The following is a 22,422-nucleotide window of genomic DNA, read 5'->3' on the forward strand; positions in this document are numbered from 1 at the left end:
TGTATTGATTGGCCCACTGACTATCAGTCCGCCGGACGATATCGGCCTGTCAGTTGTTCGGAATTGTCAAATTTTTGTTCTAACTGACAGGCTGATATCGTCCGGCGGACTGATAGTCAGTGGGCCCCTTTATTAAATAAATGAATCTAAATCTATAAGATTACCGCTTATTATATATGTATGTAGTAGTAGTAGTAAATCACTTTATTGTACATACAAATTGGTTAACATGAAATTCATATAAATTTAGGTACAAAGGCGAGTTTATCCCTATAAGGGATAGGGTATGTATCCCAGGTAACAAAGTGACGTCAGCTTCGTCATAATGACGTAATTATGACGTCATTATGACATCATCATGACGTCACTGACGTCATAATGACGTATAAATGCTACCTGGGATATGTCGCAGTAAGATAGATAAAGCCGTTACATAGTTATAACCCTAGGGATATAATTATATATCGTAACATAGTTATACGAAAGCGATTCTTTACTATCTTACTAGGAATATAACTATAAATGTTAAATAATTTAAAATAAATAAATAAATGTTAAATAATGTGTGTGTGTGTGTGTGTTGCCAGTGATGTCATACGGATCTGAGACGTGGGCGCTAACGATGGGCCTCATAAGAAGGCTCAAGGTCACGCAAAGGGCAATGGAGAGAGCTATGCTCGGGGTTTCTCTGCGTGATAGAGTCAGAAATGATGATATCCGCAGTAGAACTAGGGTCACCGACATATCTCGCAGAATTGCAAACCTTAAGTGGCAGTGGGCAGGGCACATTGCTCGCGGAACTGATGGCCAGTGGGGCCGGTAGGTTCTGGAGTGGCGTCCGCGTACCGGAAGACGAACTGCCGGTAGGCCTCCAACGAGATGGAGCGACGAACTGGTGAAGGTCGCGGGAATTCGGTGGATGCGAGCGGCACAGGATCGGTCGGAGTGGCGAGCCTTGGGGGAGGCCTATGTCCAGCAGTGGACGTCTATCGGCTGACATGATGATGATGATGTTAAATAATTTCACGGTACACTCACTTGTTAATGTTAGTGTGTCTCACAATAGTTTAACTTCGATTCCCATATATTTTTTAAGTTTCCAATTTATTGTGATAAATTGCTCATCTTCTATTTACGAGTATTTCACTAGATTTAGTTATAAAATTGAATATGTGTCAACTACCCTCTTAAATGAGTTTGTGGTACTTAATATAATATTTTTTTATAAAAACCGTTAGAGCACAATTACTCAGTGGGTCCATTTTATGTTTTTTTTTTTATACTACGTCAGTGGCAAACAAGCATACGGCCCGCCTGATATAAATCAGTCTCCTTAGCCTAATGTACGCCTGCAACTCCAGAGGAGTTACATGCGCGTTGCCGACCCTAACACTCCTCTCCCTCGAGCTCTGGCAACCTTACTTACCGGCAGGAACACAACACTATGAGTAGGGTCTAGTAGGTCTACCCATAAGGTCCATCATCTGGCATATGGAGATGGTGGGGAAAGCTCTTGAGTAGCGGACGGATCTTTCCTAGGGGGTAACTGCACAAAAGATCCCTATGGGTCGAAGTGTATCCGTAAGGGCCCCCGAAACTATAAGATAAGATAAGATAAGATCTAGTGTTATTTGGCTGCGGTTTTCTGTAAGGTGGAGGTACTTCCCCAGTTGGCCTCTGCTCTAGATCTAGAATGACAGTTAGATCATGATGGTAGTTAGATCCTTTTCGAAAGACAGTTACAAATGTAGCTGTGACACCCGGGTTATAAATACGAATAGTTTGACGTCTCATTTATTAATTGGCTAAGTAGTTTCGCTTTTAAGGCCAATTCGACGTCTCGCTCGCGCCAATACAAGTTAGGACAAGTACGAGTGAAATGCACGATAACTAAGTGACATCATTCACATATCATTCTGATGTCATTGTACGTTCGAATTGGCCTGTTTTGTTCACTGCACCATCCTACTAACCCGGGGTTAAGCCGTTAAACCGTTAACCCAGTGTCAAATTGTACTGGAAACTATGGTTACTCCAGGTTTAATCGGTTAACACCGGGTTAGTGGAATGGTGCAAGTGGCGCTAAATATCATAATGCCATTCTTTACTTGTCCTAAATTTCGAAACTACATACTTAGTTCCAAAAGTTGGTTTTATCATAGAGTATATGTAGTGGAATAAAGTGAGTGTTCCGTTTTAATACAATAACACCGGAAACTAACTTTACAATATTATAATCTTAAAATTCCTTCAATTTTCTACGTCCATTTTAAAACCGTTACCTAAATAGTGTAAGACATTTTCACATCCACACCCTCAATACACGAAAGGTCTTAAGTAACATTAACTTTGTATAAAAACTCGTCATTTTGTATAGAGTGTAGAATTTTCTGTGTCGGGCGTAGCAATTTACAGCTCGTAGCGCTTCGTAGCGATCCGTAGCTGCTACGTAGTCTTAGCAGTTGAAAACAGAGAGTACAGTTTTCTTATAAAATACAAAGTTTATAAAAGGAAACATACACATATCTTCAAAAACTCGGTATCATAATCGCTTTTTATTTATTTATTTTAATTTTAATGCACAACAAAAATAAGTACAAATGGCGGACTTAATAATAAATAAATAAATAAATATTATAGGGACATTCTTACACAAATTGGCTAAGTCCCACGGTAAGCTCAAGAAGGCTTGTGTTGTGGGTACTCAGACAACGATATATATAATACTTATACAAATACTTAAATACATTGAAAACATTGACTCAGGAACAAATATCTGTGTTCATCACACAAATAAATGCCCTTACCGGGATTCGAACCCAGGACCATCGGCTTCACAGGCAGGGTCACTACCCACTAGGCCAGACCGGTCGTCACTGGACTGGTAGATAATGCCTTAAGGCATTACCTACCAGGGCAAAACAGCTTTTTCGTTTATTTCTTATTTCGTATTATTATCTATTCGTCACTCGTTCGTTATTCGTATTGTACGCTTTTTGTCATGTACTTTTTTGGTCAAAGTCTGTAACATGTCTCTCTCTTAATGTCATTAGTTTTTCGTCACGGTCTTCCTTAGTCTCCCAGCTTGCTTCCTTAGTACCAACAGTTAAGTTCATTTTAGATTCCATCTACTCTCAATAGTCCTTACGCCCTGGGTGTTGACTGAGTGCTTCCCATGACACGGGCAAGGGCGGCATTCACTCGGTGCACCCCTTTTTTTTTTACCCCTTACATTTCATTAAAGTGTGTGAACTCGGCGCCGTCGACTGGACAGAAACGGCTTTAAACAAAGTAGCATGGCGGTCTTTGGTGAAGGCCAAGATCCACTTCGGGTCGTCGCGCCACAGCAGTAAGTAAGTAAGTAAGTCTAACGGGCCTCTACGTGTTTCACTATGATACGAGCACCCGCCAGGGTGTAAACCTATTGGGACTTGATAGAAACTAGAATGAACTAGTCTATTGGGTGATAGGGATAGACAAAATACTGGGCTATGGTATAAAAAAACCGACCAAGTGCGAGTCGGACTCGCGCACCGAGGGTTTCGTACTTTTTAGTATTTGTTGTAATAGCGGCAACAGAAATACATCATCTGTGAAAATTTCAACTGCCCAGCTATCACGGTTCATGAGATACAGCCTGATGACAGACAGACGGACAGACGGACAGCGGAGTCTTAGTAATAGAGTCCCGTTTTTACCCTTTGGGTACGGAACCCTAAAAACCGGACGCCTGCCTAATGAAACGGAATGCAATTTTATTTCCAGCAGATGGTAAATCCCCTCAAAAAGCACAAAATAGCGACATCTAGGATGGCTCAAGAGCAAAACCGGTGTGATGGCTGAGAGTAGAGAGGTGTGACTTTAAACATACCATATTGCAAAATATTTAGATCAGTACGGTTCCCTCACTATTATTTTTAATCGCTTTTGGCTACATGTTCCGGATTCGTCGGGAATCCTTCTTCAGGCACGAGTGTCCGCGGCGGTTGAATCCGAAACATGTCGCCAAAAGCGATTAAAAATAATAGTGAGTGAAACCGTACTGATCTAATTTGAAATATGTCTCACGATTGTTTAATTTCGATTATACCATATTGCATTATTATCATCATGAAAGTGAAGTATCTTTTCACAAGTATGCTGTGGCACCAGCATGTCCATTTTTATCGTCCTGTCTCATATAAGCTGCTTAACAGAATAATTTGCGACTTCTATGTAAGGTAGTAGCATTTATACGTCATTATGACGTCAGCGACATATTATATTTATATATGTATTTTTTTATAGTTTTAGGATAGTTTTTGCTCCTTGTATTTCTTTCTTGCTGTGCATGCTTACTTTGGATAGCATTCTTATGCAATACCTACCACTCATGTACTCTTTGTAACTATGTTGAATGTTGTCTGTTTAGTGTGCCTTTTAAATAAAATAAAAATAAAAATAAAAATATGACGTAATAATGCCGTCATTATGACGTCGATGACGTCATTTTGCTACCTAAGGTATTGGTTATTTTTAGATGTCTTGCATAACTTGAACTAAATTTCTGTTTTAATTAGCAACCATAATGGAGTTTTAAGAATGGGACTAACAGAAACAAATCATATTAATTCAAAATTGCTGTCCATATTTTTTTTATTTGGTTGCATTGTTTAGGTAATATGACCTCACATAATAATGGCACTTTAATGTCAAAATGTAACTTTGTCTTGGTCTACATGTTTTTTTTTTTAATACTATGTCGGTGGCAAACAAGCATACGGCCCGCCTGATATTAAGCAGTCTCCGTTGCCTATGTAGTAAGTCCTGAGAAGCTACATACGCGTTGCCGACACACCCTGCGGTTTTGCACATTTGGCTTGAATTAACTAAAGAAAAAACTAGAAAAATCGATTTTTGTAATACTATTTTTTTTTATTACGAATACTGGAACACCGGTCCGTCGCAAGTTCGAGTCTTGGCAAGCAGTGAAATTTTCCAATTTTCGTATAATATAAAAAAAATGAAACGTTGGTAGCCTAGCGGTAAGAGCGTGCGACTTTCAACCCGGAAGTCGCGGGTTCGAGCCGCGGCTCTTATCAATGTCAATGAGTTTTTCGGAATTTATATACGATAATAATATCCCAGGTAGCAAAGTGACGTCAGCGACGTCATAATGACGTAATAATGACGTTATTATGCCGTCATAATGACGTCGCTGACGACATAATGCCGTAATAATCGTTATTATGGCGTCATAATGACGTCGCTGACGACATAATGACGTATGAATGCTGTTAGGGATAAGTATCTTCAATGGGATACCGCTGTTTAGCCAAAATATTTTTCGCCAAATTTCACTTCCCAACAAACTTATGGCATCAGTCTCATTTCCCAAATGAAATTTTACCAAGTTTTTATTTCGCAACCATTTCATTTCGCAACCCCATAGTTGGGAAATGAAAATCACGTACAAGTTTGGGTTAGGTTAGGTTGGATTATGAAAATTTGCGAAATGAAATTTTGCCAAATGATAATTTGTTTAAAATAGTTTGGGAAGTAATACTTTGGGAAACGATTTTTGGCAATACATTAGTAAACCATCTTCAATATATACTAGCTTCTAAGTAGTATCACCACAAGTCGAGCCATTTCCATACTTCTGTAACTAATATCGTAGCAACGCCGTAACTGTAAAAGTTCCAAGTATGCAAATCTTGAGGTTGCAAACCCTACTTTCTCTAGAACGTTGTAACCGACATGCCATTCTAATGTAAATATGCCTTTTTAGGAAATAAAGGGCTAACTATGCTCGAAGTTTAATATCGAGTACGTAGTCGTTTTCTCATCGGAATTATAGCGGTTTATTAAGAGCACGACAGTTTTCAGGTTTGTATTTATTTAATTATACCATTTATGTACCGAGTAACTTAATACCTAAGGTCAATGCTGAGAAGACTGGTATATAATATTTTTGGTTGGGAAGACCGTCTTAACTGTCATAAATCAAGACCTCTCTACGTACGTTTTCTGAGATACAGTAAGAAAGGATGAACTTCGCTCCTTCTGCTCTACCGACCTTTAGTAACGCTGCGTCTTATGTAAGCGAACAACTCACGAAAGCGAAGCGAAGCGGCGGACTCCACTGTCTGTCTGTCGGTCTGTCATCTGACCGTATGTCCGTATGTCCGTCTGTCCGTCTGTCCGTCTGTCCGTCTGTCCGTCTGTCCGTCTATCCGTCTGTCCGTCTGTCCGTCTGTCTCTCACCAGGCTGTATCTCATGAACCGTGATAGCTAGACGTTGAAATTTTCACTGATGATGTATTTCTGTTGCTGCTATAACAACAAATACTAAAAAGTACGGAACCCTCGGTGCGCGAGTCCGAGTCGCACTTGGCCGTATTTTTTTAAATATAGAAGGCAAACGAGAAGACAAATCGCCCAATGTCAACATGTAAGTTTAAATTTGCTTCCAAAGCGTTTGTGAGAGGAAATTCTTTGGAAACTGTATCATGCCTTCTCCTTAACTAGCTCACCACACGCAAGTTCGTCCTTAGCGTTATTACAAAGGCTATGCATGTGAAGATAAGCGAGTCCAAAACGACATAAACCAGTGTGGCTACCACCGCCAGTTGTGGCACTGAGATAAACGCTATCGAGAACGTAAGTTACTTTCTATGCTCACTGTCATCGACATCAACATTGTTATTTATTTGAAAACACATTTACATGACATTACAGTGTAAAACTAATGCGCCATGAAAGTTAATTACATTTAAATTACGACTAGTACTATTCAATTCAATTCAATTCAATTCAATTTTATTCAATAAAGATAACATGATCTTAATTTTTGTTAGTATATTCTTAAAAATAATGTTAGTACTTAAAAATTAAATTTGATTTTACATTTAAAATTATTTCATTAATTACAGGACAACACACATGATCAGCAATCATCTTTAGGATGCTGTTTGGGCTGTCCCTCGTTCTGCTCAGCAGAGACGCTGCATTTTTGCGCAAGATTGCTGCAAACCCATCGGTGCGTGACTCCGCGAACATGGTGGATGCGCTGCAGAATTTGGGCAGGCCAATCAGCATCCTAAAAGCATTGTTGTACTGCACCCTAATAGCATTGTATGACTTTTGGGTATATCGGACCCACAGGCTGCCAGTGTAAAAAGAAGAGCAGTATGATACACTTACAACACTAAATTATTACAGTTGAGCACCTATCATCCATCCCCTCACAAAACCTCAGACATTCACTGCACACAGCCGTCCATCGCCACGCAAACATATCGCAGTCAGTAGCTGATGTCAGGAGCGCATTCAATAGTGTGAGAGAAACATGGGAGAGTCTAGCCAGTCGTCCACGTTGGAGGCATATTGTGCAGACGCAGGTGCGTCAGTTTGAAGCTAGGCGGCTTAGTTCTGTAACTCGACGCTAAGCGCGACGAGCTAAAGGCCAGACCACCTGTGGTCATACTTTACAATTATATCGGAGGGCTGACCTGCAGCGAGTGTGGTCGCACATTCGCTGCAAAAATGGCTGTCAGTCACCTGAGAGCGCACCAGCGACGCTCTCAGCGGTAAAACGCAGTCGCTGTGACCGAAATCGGCTAGATGATGGGTGATGTACCTCACTCGTACTCGTTATTTTTGATTAGGTGAAACTCGTTCACACAACAATATTTCACGACACTGTTAATGAAAAACACACAACGGTGATATATTATTGGCCGGTACTGTAACCTACCTATACTTAATAAAGTTATTAAATAATTGTTATTGCCATTCATTCATTCTCCATTCATTTATTGGCCTCCTGGGTTAACAAAGTTAACGCTCGACTGTTCTACTTGGCAGGCAATGTTAACACATCTTAATAAACTAGGTGAAACACACAACAATACTTTACGACGCAGTTGATGTAAATACTTGATCAACTATGTTAATAGATCTTATTTTACAATGCATATTGCATAATTATGTTAACTGCTACTTTTATGGGTCTATTCAATTCAATTCAATTCAAGTAATTTATTTTAGAACTAGCTGACCCGGTGAACTTCGTTTCTCCTAGTTTATTTTAGAATAAAAATTCCAAAAAAAATTAAAATTCTATTGAGGCTTTGTGTTTTTTCCGTGTTCGAATAAGTTCTGAATTTATGAAACTTTTTATTCATTTTTTGTATTTCAGAAACGGTTTTTGTTTAAAGTAATGTTTTAACAACGTAATAAAATTAGAGAATTAGGTTTTTCGCTCGATATTATTTCTACACTTAATTATAAAAAATTGTTACACACATTCAATGTTATCATATATTATCAAACTAGACATTTGCAATTTATATTAAACACAACTTGTCTAAGTCAATAAGTGGAAAATCAGTATAAGAATTCAGTGTTTGTGTGTGAGACTGTTTTCTGTAATGAGGTGTATACTATGTATACGGTAGTACTATTAGTTATTCTGTGATAATATTTAGTTTATTAAAAAAAGTAAATAAACGAGTTGGTAAGTTGATTTCGCGACCACCACTTTGCCACAATGTCATAAAACATTAATAGCATCGCCAGACAAAGTTCAACTACTTTTATAAAGTATTCCAGGCTTTAGGTCCATTTAGTGACGTCCGCTTGCAGCTATTCAGCGTGAAGCGAAATAAGCTGTCACGACGAGATAATCTGTTGTCGCTGCGACCATATTTTTTCAACTGAGTGGGTTTTGAGCAAATAAAAATGTTTGAAAATCTAAGCCTGATTACAGATTTTCGTGTAAAATCTGCTTTTAGGAGGTTAAAAATGTTGTTTGTCACCCTGAGGCCAATTCAAACTTAAATTTTGACATCAAGATGCTATCTAAATGGTCTCACAAGCCTTATTGAGCTTAATGTGTAACATAAATTTGTGTAATATTGTCCCATATATTTTATTATAATTTATAGCTAGTAGGTTAATACTTACATACATACATACACATACATACATATAATCACGCCTATTTCCCGGAGGGGTAGGCAGACCACGTATTTCCACTTGCTACGATCCTGACATACCTCTTTCGCTTCCTTCACTTTCATAACATTCCTCATACACGCTCGCCGGTTTAGGGTGCTCTTGACCTGGCCTTTCTTCAGGATTTCCCCGATCTGATCAGAGAAAGTCCGTCGAGGTCTACTCCTTCCAACTCCCGTTTCTATCTCTTCCTTATACACTCTCTTTGTTAGCCTTCTTTCACTCATTATTTCCACGTGTCCAAACCATCACAACATACCTTTCTCAATTTTCGTCACTACATCTTCGTTCAGTCCACACTTCTCCCTTATCACAAATCTACTTACAAACAAACAATAGGTGTATCGTGTATCCATATCGTTAGCAGAAGGCATGGTTTATGTCAGTTGACAAGCCAAGTTACAGCGTCACAAGCCAGCACGGAAGTACCTTACACCATTCACAGAGATATTTTAGCCTCGAGCTAAGTTGCAAGAGAGCTTCGTCTCCGTCCTTTAGCTTTTAAGCTTGAAAGAGTGGTAAATTAGTTTCTTTAAAATACTTTTCCTTTGAATTTATTTTCTTAGTGTTTTTTCCTAAAAGAGATAGGAATAGACAATACCGTAGCCCAAAACCGGGAACAGTGTAAAAGGCAGACAAGGAGAGCCGACCCCAGATAATGGGATAAGGCTTAGGACAAGAAGAAGTGTTTTTTTCGGTTGCGCCCAAATAGGTACATTACTAGATATTTACATAAATTGACCATTTAGAACTATTTGCTAAAACGTTAAGTCAATTCGAAAGTTATCTGGTGTATATCCCTCATAGGAATAAAAGTGGTTTAAGAGCTCAATTGCTTTTTTATACCACGTTAAACTATAATAGTAAATACAATTACAAATACTTGGCAGTAAAATTAAGTTCTAGGGGTAAACATGTACTGTTGTAGAATATCTAAAATCATATTGGAAAGTTACCAAGTCTAAATTTATTTTTAGAATCAAACTTTTATTTCGTCAAATAAAAGTACTTCCCAAAATATTTATAAGAGTTAATAGGTGGTGTATAACCTCGGTGGCGGGTTATAAAAACATATTTTTCTATCGTAAAACAGCGCTTTAAACGCTTGATAGGATCTTAATGATATTGCGTTGGAAGCCTTTTTTACATTTGCTTTAAAATCCCAGTGCGAACTCAGATTATTTTACGAAGAAATACCACTTGTCTAATTTTTGGACTACAAATTTTTTAATAACAAAACTTCCGTGAGACACAGACATATTAAACATATTAATAACGGGTCACTCACGTATTTTAAGTCGAAAAACGCTCGACATGTTTCACTCCGTACCGAGGAGCGTCATCAGGGGCTTGCGTTGACGGTGCGTTTTTCGACTTAAAATACGTGAGTGACCCGTTATTAATATGTTTAACTAATTTTTTGTGAATACAGGAGCTCTAGTAGCTGGATGCCAATTTACACGTACATTTTGATATCTAAAAGACGTACATTTTGTTATCGTACTTTTTCGTACAATCGGGGACATTTCTTGGTGAACCACCTTAAGGGCAAAAATCGTTTAAACGTCTTGCAGACGGTCAGGCGATATCATAAAAGTGATGACCAATAGCATGGCACTTAAAAATGTGGGTGTTGAAAAAAAAGGTCAGCTCTGCCTTCCATTGGCTTTGTGACGACCGACATTTGCAAACTAAGACAAGGAATCCAAAATGCATACATCCACTGGCGCGTTCTAGACTCACGGGCTAATGATAACAAACAGATATGGTTTTGACGTCAATCTAATTTGAATCGGCCTCTTGGATAATTTTATTGTTCCTAAGTATCTTTCTTATAGCCCTAGGTTTCTAAATCTTTAGATACGTTTTACTGACAAAGTTAATTAAAAGGTAAGAGCCAATATTCCTAGGTGAAATCTGTAACTAACAATATACTGCAAAATGTTATTATAATAGCACGTACACCAAGGTTTACAGGCATAATTAAAATATAATCCATAGGGCTCCCTTGTGTATCGTAACAATTTAAGTTACGCCATTACATTTTAATAATTAAATGTATTTTAATGACATAATCCGTCGGTCTCTTGCCACCATCAATGTACCCGCTCTTCTTGAGCCGACTGGCATTATCAGAGATGATGGCAAGAGGCCCGATGGGATGTCCTTGGTTCCTTGGAGCTTGGGACGGATGTTGGTGTGGGATGCTACCTGCGTAGACACACTGGCACCGTCCCACCTCCAACGGACTAATGTAAAAGCGGGCGGAGCGGCGGAAAGCGCCGAAATTTTAAAACGTAATAAATATAAGAGCCTCGGTAGAGAGTATCATTTCGTTCCATTTGGAGTTGAAACTCTAGGTCCATGGGGTCCCAGCGCGCATAAGTTGTTTGCAGAAATCGCGAAGCGTCAGGTTGACGTAACTGGTGACCGAAGAGTTGGCGGCTTTCTCGCACAACGTATCAGCATTGCGATACAGCGGGGAAATGCCGCCAGCATCCTTGGTACAATGCCTCAAGGGCCTATTTTAGATTTAAGCTAGTTATTAATTTTGTTTACGTAGTACCACTGTATATATAATGTATTTAAAAGATGACGAGATGACTTGAATTCTGCAATAAATGGCTTAAACGTGGAAGCTAAGTGGGAAAGTCAAGTATAGTCAGCTGCAGAGAAAAGGTACCCCACGTCCATACCAATTTGCAGAACTTTGTATGCAGGGGGGTTCCTTTTCTCTGCAGCTGACTACCTGTACCTAGGATTTTTTTTTGGAAAAATAAAGTCTTGTTAAAACATGGAAGGTATTTCGCCTTCAATAACTGTTAACAAGCATGTGGGTATTTTTGCACTTTGTAATTTTTCCTCAGTCACCCGTTGACCACGAACGCTGTAAAGGGTTCGAAACGTCGGGATGTATTATAAATATACGCGATATAATCCGTTTTTATAGTTTTATTTCATGTTAACAAGCAGTTGATAGTTTGTTAAAGACAAAGACTGATTGGTCAAACGTTTGGACTAGGGACTCAGGGAAAGCTTAGAGCCTCGTGTTGATAATGCGTAAAGCGTCAAGAACGCGTTAGCGGCGCGTACGAGTAGTTAAGTGACATGACGTTGGTACACGTTAAAATAATTATACTTTCATTTGCTAGTTTGTGTAGCTGTTATCTTTAAAATATCTAAGTAACATTATTTTTTAATACAGTTGCTCAAAAAGTGCTAGTTTTCGTGGCTGTTTAGCGTGCGGAAAGTTGGTTTTCGCGAACTAGTGCTTTTTACTTTTACAATTTTTTTAAATTTATTCTTGTTCCAATTCATGATTACTTATTGATGAGTGTTTATATTAATTTCCTTTAAACGTCGTAATCAACATAAAAACCTACTGTTAATGTAAGAATACGAAAAATATGCACATTTCCTATTTTATTACTTACCTCTTCATCATTATAAGTATTATAACACGTTTATTTTTTAATGTTGAAAAACCGTTCTTAATAAGTTGTCTAAATGGAACGGAACACCTGTCAAAGAAGTGTTTTTTTTACTGCGAGAATGTTTTAAGTTTCCAAAGGCAACATTCGATACACAAATAATCGTAAATAACGATATTTAGGTAATAATAGTACAATGTTTTATATTTACGATTGTTTCTGTCTTATAAAACATGCATTTGAAAAAAAAAACTTTGATTGCAGTGGGTTCAATAATAATAACAAAATCCATTGTAGTCGAATAAAAGCCAAAAAACACCTCTTCATAATGTCAATGTCAATGATGTCACAGAATTAATAATATAAAAGTTTCGAATTCCTTACTTGTTGTTTTTCTTATTTTTTCGCAACTGTATTAAAAAACGTCGTTTGATACACGTGCGGAAATGTCATTCTTCACTCGTCCCGAGTCTTGCCACTCGCCTACGGCTCGTGCCAAGATATCTCGGTACTCGTGAAGTAATGACATACTTTCCGCACTAGCATCGAAATGTACTATTTCATTAGCTCCCATTTTTTTTCTGTATTTAACTTGACCTTGTTTAACGCATTCACTGCCAGGGGGCGTGGCCTAGGAACAAACTCGTATGACGGTGAACGCACATGTGCGTTGGGGGCAGTGAATGTGTTAATAATTCAAATTATTTATGGATTGGTACTCTGTAGTACTATATTATAATTGTTTTTATTTTTATTGTTTATTAATTTTTACATTTTATGATTTGTTATTTCAATATTTTGACTTGACTAATATATTGTGATAGATCTATAATATACCATTGTATATTAACTACTCCTAAAGAATACTTATAAATTGTAATTGATTTTTTTTTGTATCCTAAGATCGCTATAGGACAAGTAATTGTTTAATTGTATTGTTTTATTCCATTACATTAACAACGAACATTGCATTGCGAAATAAATAAACTAAACTAAACATTCGGACATTTAATAAATAATCTATCAGTCCGTAGTCAGTCAGTAGTGATAATGTTCTATTATAATATAATATAGACGACTCAAATGATTTTATTTTGCTATACCAAGCCATATGAAAGCCTCTTATAGATGCGAGATGTAGCGATTGGAGCGTATACTTATAAATTTCTTGATTCAATTTGGACTAAAGGGGCCCACTGACTATCAGTCCGCCGGACGATATCGGCCTGTCAGTTAGAACAAAAATTTGACAGTTCCGAACAACTGACAGGCCGATATCGTCCGGTGGACTGATAGTCAGTGGGCCCCTTAAAATAATGAAGCATTTGTCGTTATGAGAGGCTTAAACTCAGCAGTGGCGACAGAAGGCTAAAATAATACATACATACATATAATCACGCCTATTTCCCGGAGGGGTAGGCAGAGACCACGGATTTCCACTTGCTACGATCCTGACATACCTCTTTCGCTTCCTTCACTTTCATAACATTTCTCTTTTCCATTTTTTTTTTCATTTTTCTTTTTCTAAAATAAGAATGAAAATGTAACCCTGCTGTTATTGTAATCTGTTCCCCAAGTTATCTCAAGCCAGTTTTTCCTTGAAAATTTTCAGACTAACTTCCAGTCTCGCTAATTAGGTAAAGAAAAATTGATTAGTAAGAAAATTAGTTCAAACGGAGTGATGCGGATTTATTAACGCAGTGTTTAACAAAGTGAAGTTTTTCTAGAACTTTTAGATCGCGTACTTTTGTAAGTGTAATATTTAAGCAGAGCAATATTGTTTCTTGCATTTACTAACAAGTTTTGGTTTTTATTTGATTATTCGCATTCAAATGCAAGTGTTGCAATTTGCAACATAGTCACATTTCTTGCTGTGCTATAGATTGACCCTTTTTTGTACTACGTCGGTGGCAAACAAGCATACGGCCTGCCTGATGTTAAGCAGTATCCGTAGCCTATGTACGCCTGCAACTCCGGAGGAGTTACATGCGCGTTGCCGACCCTAACACTCCTCTCCCTCGAGCTCTGGCAACTTTACTCACCGGCAGGAACACAACACTATGAGTAGCGTCTAGTGTTATTTGGCTGCGGTTTTCTGTAAGGTGGAGGTACTTCCCCAGTTGGGCTCTGCTCTAGATCTTATACCAACTGCACAAACAAAAAAAAAAGTAGATTTAAATATGAGAATTTTAATTTGTTTTGACAAGAGAGCAAAGCTGTTTAACCTCTCGTGCTAATATTGATACCCGATTAAGGGAAATTTCAAAAATTATACCACGAGCATAACGAGTGGTATGAAGAGTGGAATCTTGAGCGTTGTAAGGGTTTCAAGGCACGTTGGTTAAACAAACATTGCTACTGAGTGAAACACAAAGTTTTTCACCACACCAACTTGAGGAAAATACTAACTGTAAATTATTAAATATCAAATCCAAGTGAATGATATTTAATATTTATGATTCAAAATCACCAGTTAAATCACTTCCATTATATTTCTATTGTTCTAGTGGGTAGTGACCCTGCTCGTGGAGCCGATGGTCCTGGGTTCGAATCCCGGTAAGGGAATTTATTTGTGTGATGAGCATAGATATTTAATTTTGTTCCTGAGTCATGGGTGTTTTCTATGTATTTAAGTATTTATATATTATATACTTATATCGTTGTCTGAGTACCCATAACACAAGCCTCCTTGGGCTTACCGTGGGACTTAGTCAATCTGTGTAAGAATGTCCTATAATATTTATTTATTTATTTTTATTATTTATTTAATTCCACCAGCCAACATGAGGAAACCGCTCAAAATTTGCATCAAATTACTTTGTCACACTTGTGATAAAGTACAATTTTATCATCAGTATTTGACGAATAAAGGGTGCCTTTACGAGCTAGTGTTGTGAAAATTGTTTTTATTGTTAGCTCTTGTGACAAAATAATGATAGTTGTTACATTTGTATATCCATATTTGTATAATATAGATATTAAATGTTCTAAACTTCCTTGTTCAACCTCAATACATGATGATGCTAGTCTCTCCTGACCGATTTCGGCCACAGCGACTGTGTGCTCTGGAGTAGGCAATATTTAATTCTCGTTATTAGCGTGTAACTGGTCCGCTCTCTGGTGCGCCCTAAAATACAAATACAAATTTAATGAATTTATTTCATTACTTTTAGGGTTCCGTACCTCAAAAGGAAAAAAGGTAACCCTTATAGGATCACTCGTGCGTCTGTCTGTCTGTCCGTCTGTCACAGCCCATTTCTCCAAAACTACTGGACCAATTAAGTTGAAATTTGGTACGTATATGTAAGTTTGTAACCCAAAGACGGACGTGTAACGTAAACCAATGAATTTTAAACACCGGGGCCACTTTTGGGGGGTAAATGAGAAAATGGAAAAATAAAGTTTTTCAAACTATATCGTGTTACATATCAAATGAAAGAGCTCATTTTGAGAATCTTAAATATATTTTTGGTGTAATTTTAAAATAAATATTTTAGAAGTTATTAAAGAAAATAGCCAAAAAATTACCATTCCTCCCCCCCTGTTTCTCCTAAACTACTGGGCTTAAAATTTTCAAAAAAATACACAAAATAGTTGTTTTCGGAGTCGGACTTAATTACTTAGTTTGTGATCCGACCCCTACGGGTTTTTTAAAGACATTTCACTTACGTTACCCACGTTTCACATAAAAAATACATTGTTTATTATGTTTAAATTGTGTAATGTACGGAACCCTTGGAACGCGAGTCCGACTCGCACTTGGCCGCTTTTTTTCTCAGGTTACTATAATTATGTTGTTACTCAAATTTTTTTATTGACTTATGAAACAGTAATAATAGAAGACATGCTTTTATTGAATTATAATCAAACAATTTGGTCAGTTTAATAAATATTTCAATAAAATTTTGCGAAACTTGAACTTATATTCATGGCCAGATTTTTACTTTCAATTTTATCTATAAAACTTTAGTGACAATATTACATAATAAATAACTCAGATAAGGACGCATCAAGTACTCCTAATCTAATCGAGTTACCTTAAGCGATATAAAATTACCTTAACCCCTAAAATTTATAGCATACTCCATAACACAGCTAACTTAAGTTTTATTATGTGCACCTGAAGGTGCTTGAAACTCGGTAAAATGTGCCAAAGTTGGCAACTTGGCTATCATTTAATTAGCCAAGTTGGCAAGTTTGTGATCGATCAAGCTTAGTAGGATACCTACATGTAAAATAATAGACGGATTAACGGTGCTTCGATGGGGTTTTGGGTTTGAATCGAAAGCTTTGATGGCTGGGTAATGAACGTAGCACAGTTACTGCATTTAAATTTTAAGTGAAGTATATATTTTGGAATACCCGACTTGAAAACTCGGAGTAAACTTTGTCCTTCTTTACTCTTTACTCTTATTAGTTAATAGTACATTATGATACAAGTGTGCTAAGTTGGTTATTACACACGAGGCGATATTGTGCGCGCGAGCTGTAAGCGAGCGCGCAATAAGAAAGCCGATGTGTGTAATGACCAATGCACACGCGTTTCATACGACGTTTTTCAACACACTTGCGAGAAAAAAAAGAAACATTCATATTAATCAAATTTTAATAGTTAACAGTTAGTATTGTGTGTTGCATCTGTCATACTGCCGGCCGCCCCTCGCCCCGGCCGCGGGCGGCGCGGCGGGCGGGCCGGCCGGGCCGCGCACCACGCAGGCGGTCGGGCGCGCCGGTGCCCGCCAGTCCGACCAATTAAAGAAGGCTCCCTTTCCATGCATATTATTAGCAATCAGTTACCTTCTTAACTCAGTCGGATAATATAATGAAAAAGCACGAGTGGAAGTATACACTGAAAGAGCACGCGTGTTTAATATCTAGGATTATGAGCCAAAAATCGGTGGAATAAATACGTCGTTTTGAGCAAGTGCGTTGAAAAGAATATTGAAAAATACTTACCATGATTTAGCACTTTTGTTTGTTCACGACAGACTGTCGTGTGTTGACACTGTTTTATAGCGTTATTAGTAGGTACAAGGCCAATCCAAACTTAATACATAGTGACATCAAAATGATATCAAAATGTTAGTCTCGCTCGCGTGCATTTCGCTCGTAGGGGAGATCGGGGCTAAAAGTGCCGGGGGTAAGTTGTTCCGATCAGAATAGGAACGCAAGTAAACAACGGAGCGATTCGTATGATATTTATCGCGATTGTCGCGAAAGGTTAGGATACTATGTATGTCATTCAGGAGCCGCTTTAGTTGTTTCCATGGTAGAAAAGTAGTTGCGGAGAAAAACAAAAATGACGGCACAAATTACTCCACGGAGTTATTTATTTTCAAATTTGTATGTGTATTTTATTTTAATAACTGTTAATAGTATTAAAAAATCACGTGTTTCGATGAATTGCCTTACCTTTTTTTAGCGTGTGGGAACCGAGATTTTAATTTTTGAGTTGGAATTTGAATCGACGGAATAACCCGCCCCATAGCGGGGTAAGTAGTTCCGTTCCCACCGATCTCATAAAAAATGTTGTGGTGAGAAAATATTAAACGATGAACAAAACAATATCACTTTTCAGAAACGCAAATAATCATTTCTTAAAAAAGCACAAGCCACACAATCTAATCACACTGAATTTGTACGTCAATTTTGTAAAATAGTAACTTCTAGCCCCGTCCTCCCCTATTTATCCGGAGACGCACGGGCGACTGACATCATTTAGATATCATTTTCATATCACAATATAATAATTATTGTAATATGTCTATCAGTAGCCATGACATGATGACATGGTACCTACATTAATTATAGGTATGTGTTTTGTTGCTCATTAGGCCGAATTTTCACGTACGTAAATACCATTTATAAAAACAACAAAAATTCATTTAGATTAGATTAATATAATTCATATTTAAATTTAATACTTATTATGAAATCAATAAATCTAAATCTAATAATACAAATAAATTTCCATTTTAATCAAAAGCACATTTCAGAAATAGAGGCTCTAAGCCTAACAATCAACTTGTTAGTACCAGGAGCACATGAAAGGGGAAGATATTAGACGCTGCATTTACCATAACTAAGTCTCAAAAGGTCGTATCTCTATACGAACTCCGTACTCACATACGACTGTTTAACGTTGAGTTAATGAAATGCGTTAACACGCCTTAGCGCACACCTGCCGGGCGTGCAAAATTACTTTCAGCTAGCTATCTAGTATTCGCTGTTTCTGGAAAGCGTTCTGTTTATGAAGCCTTGAGGCATATAGTGCTGTTTATCTCGTAATAAACTCAACCTTATGGCACAGGGCTGACACGCTATACATCAAAAAGAAAAAAAAAACCCGGCTAAGTGCGAGTCGGACCTATACGGAAAAAAACAGCAAAAAAATCACGTTTGTTGTATGGGAGCCCCATTTAAATATTTATATTATTCTGTTTTTAGTATTTGTTGTTATAGCGGCAACAGAAATACATCATCTGTGAAAATTTCAACTGTCTAGCTATCACGGTTCATGAGATACAGCCTGGTGACAGACAGACAGCGGAGTTTTACTAATAGTCCCGTTTTTACCCTTTGGGTACGGAACCCTAAAAAAGCGCTACTACTTCAAAAACTGCGTTTCCGGACCCTACTACACCTTAAAGGTACAGTCGCCATCAGATATATCGGAGCGGCCAAGGCGCTCAAAAATATCTGGTCACGCCTCTATTGTCAAGGCGTCAGTGCGTGTTCAGATATTGTGAATACCTTGGCCGCTCAGATATATCTGATGGCGACTGTACAGAGGAAAGACGAGTACGAGGAACGAGCCAAATTGATCCCGTTCAAATAATAATAGTTCCTGACTCAAATCAATCCACTCTTCACACGTTCGAATACAGAAGGAAAATTCAAACGTCCGTCGACATCTGGAAATCAAACCCATAAACAAAGAGACAGGAAAGCTAATAGAATTCCCCGTTGTACCATAGAGCATGGATTGAGTCTTTCCGCGGTACAGTGAGTAACAAAAGTGGATGCGCGTCTACGCGTCAATACTGTATGTACCTTTCTCTAGCGCCATTTTTTTTGTCGATTTTATTTTTAGGTTTCCGTTCCCAAAGAGTAAAAACAGGACCCTATTACTAAGACTGCGCTGTCTGTATGTCTGTATGGCTGTCTCTCTGTCTGTCTGTCCGTCTTTCACCAGGCAGTATCTCACGAACCGTAATAGCAGCTAGATAGTTGAAATTTTCACACATCATGTATTTCTGTTGCCGCTATAACAACATACTAAAAACAGAATAATATTAATATTAAGTGGGGCTCCCACCCATACAACAAACGTGATTTTTTTGCCGTTTTTTTTCGTAATGGTACGGAACCCTTCGTGCGCGAGCCCAACTCGCACTTGGCCGGCTTTTTTGGTCAGATTTTGATAAAAATTGGTAGATTTGAAAAGCTCCTTATTCTGGTCGGAGTAAACACGAAATCCAAATCTAGGAAAAAAATAATATTTCGTATATTGATTTTGTAGGACATACAGTGAAATTGCGCTTATGTTGTACAGAATCAGGAACAACAAATTTAACCAAAATCTGAGAAAAATTAAAAAATGTACAAAATTAAAAATGACGCTGATAACTACAAAAAGAGACATGTATATGAAGGACCATTAGACTATGGCAGATACTTTTCAACGGGACCTAGCGATATATCTCTAGATATATCTCTATTGGAGAAGTATTTCAGGATGGCAGATATTTTTGGCGCGTTGTTTCAACAACTGATGCTGACGGTACTAGAAAGGGTCCAATTTAAATATTTATTTTGCGCTTACATTTGAAGCCGATGACGGATGGGTTTTCTATTTGGAATGCGAAAAATCGATGTTAACAATTTTGTTCGATATTTCCTTTAAGTGGGTGAAAAGGGGGGTGGAAGTTTGTATAAATCGAGAGAGAGATTGGATAAAAAGAAAGCTACCCAAATTACTAACTCCACGCAGACGAAGTCGCGGGCAAAAGCTAGTATGCTATAAAAATGAGTGTTTGGTGATTTTAAATACCATAAAACCAGGGTTTTAAAAGTGACACAGGAGACCGTAACCATGGCAATGGAAGAAAATATTCACACATCTGCACATAAGAGGTGACAGTGAAAACTTTATACTTTGCATCAGGCATCGTAAACTGCGAGCGAAATCCATTGAAGTACTAGGGTTGTTGTCAAGTCAAAGTACGTCATTTCAATGGATTTAGCTCGCAGTTTACGATGCCTGGTTATACATGGGTATTACAGATTCAGTAAGACCAAACCCTTAACATCCAAATATCATCCCCACTATGACCTGCAATTTTCTTCTATCACTTTACACGAAAACTTTGGCCGTATTAAGACGATTCTCGCTGATTTGGCCTTGAGCGTCTCAGCGTCTCTGTACCCGCACCCCGCTCACTGCGATCGTACGTGAATTTCGTCTCGGTGCGGCGACTGCGGCGGAACGAGGTTCAAAGAATAACCTACAACCCAGAGGCGCGCGGCATTTGGCGCTATACCTCGTATTTGTGTATCTTTTGCAGATATTTTGTTGCTGGAGTATGAGTAGATCATGCGTGTAGTGGAAGTCGTAAATTATAATAAAATATATTACCTTAATGCATTATACTTTACAAGCCTCAATTAGTTAATTTGTGTTTTATCTGTTTCATACAAATAAATACCTAAGTCAAATCGACGGATTAAGATTTATAGCTAAAGCTACAGACAGAGTTGAGGCGTAAAGTGCGTTTATTTTATACAGTTTTTTTTTATCCGTAATAAATAAATATAAATAATGCCATTAATAGTTAACTTCATATACTACTACAAATGTGTTACTACAAAAAGTTCGAAGTTTTCTCAATCATTACGTGGGAATATCATCATTATTAGGGTTCCGTACCTCAAAAGGAAAAAACGGAACCCTTATAGGATCACTCGTGCGTCTGTCTGTCCGTCTGTCACAGCCTATTTTCTCGGAAGCGACTGAACCAATTAAGTTGAAATTTGGTGTATATATGTAAGTTTGTGACCCAAAGACGGACATGTAACGTAAACAAATTAATTTTAAACACGGGGGCCACTTTTGGGGGGTAAAAGAGAAAATTAAAAAAAAAAGTTTTTCAAACTATATTGTGTTACATATCAAATGAAAGAGCTGATTGTGAGAATCTCAAATGTATATTTGTTATAATTTTAGGATAAACAGTCAATTCAATTCAATTCAATTCAATTCAATATATTCTTTATTCAAATAGGCCTAGCAACAAGCACTTTTAAATTGTTTAGAAGTTATTCACGAAAATAGGCAAAAAATGAGCATTCCCCCCCTTTATCTCCGAAACTACTGGGTATAAAATTTTGAAAAAAAAATACACAAAATAGATCTTTACCTATAGATCACATTTCATTTATCTATAGATCACAGGAAACTTATTAGAAATGAGCAGTCAAGCGTAAGTCGGACTTAATTATTTAGTTTTTGATCCAACCCCTACGGGTTTATTAAAGACATTTCACGCACGTTTCACATAAAAAATAAATTGTTTAATTTGAGTAATGTACGGAACCCTTGGAACGCGACTTGGCCGGTTTTTATTACAAGCGCGCCACAACGAAATCAGCGCTTTGCAGTCATTTATTTTTTTGTGGTTAACGGCTATGTATGATGAACCCCTGTGGACGTCAGCTGCCGCTCCGTTGATGGGTTGAGGAATGGCAGCCATCGAAACACGCAAAAAAATTTATTATCGCCTCCCGCTTGATACTGTGTCAGATGATAGTTTAGATGCTATTGTGAATTAAAAAAATGGTCAGCCGGTTTTATCTCGGTGGACCGTCAGCTGGTCACATGAACATGTAAAAAAATCTTTTCAGTCATCGCATCCCATTTCATACTTTGTCAGATGGTAGTTTAGATGATATTGTTAATAAAACAAATCGTCGGCCGGTTGTATCGCGGTGG

At 37.8% G+C, this 22,422-nt stretch overlaps 1 long non-coding RNA gene across 1 annotated transcript in view; it reads left to right on the top strand.

The window, feature by feature from the left end:
- Nucleotides 1-14,432, top strand: part of LOC134748375 (uncharacterized) — a 69,197-nt gene extending 54,765 nt beyond the window's left edge. The window contains exon 2 of the long non-coding RNA XR_010128407.1: nt 14,314-14,432. This is a non-coding gene — a long non-coding RNA (uncharacterized LOC134748375). The remainder of the gene's footprint in view (nt 1-14,313) is intronic.
- The last annotated feature ends 7,990 nt before the right edge of the window (nt 14,433-22,422 follow it).

Source organism: Cydia strobilella, chromosome 16 (assembly GCF_947568885.1).
Source record: "Cydia strobilella chromosome 16, ilCydStro3.1, whole genome shotgun sequence".
Lineage (NCBI taxonomy): Eukaryota > Metazoa > Arthropoda > Insecta > Lepidoptera > Tortricidae > Cydia > Cydia strobilella.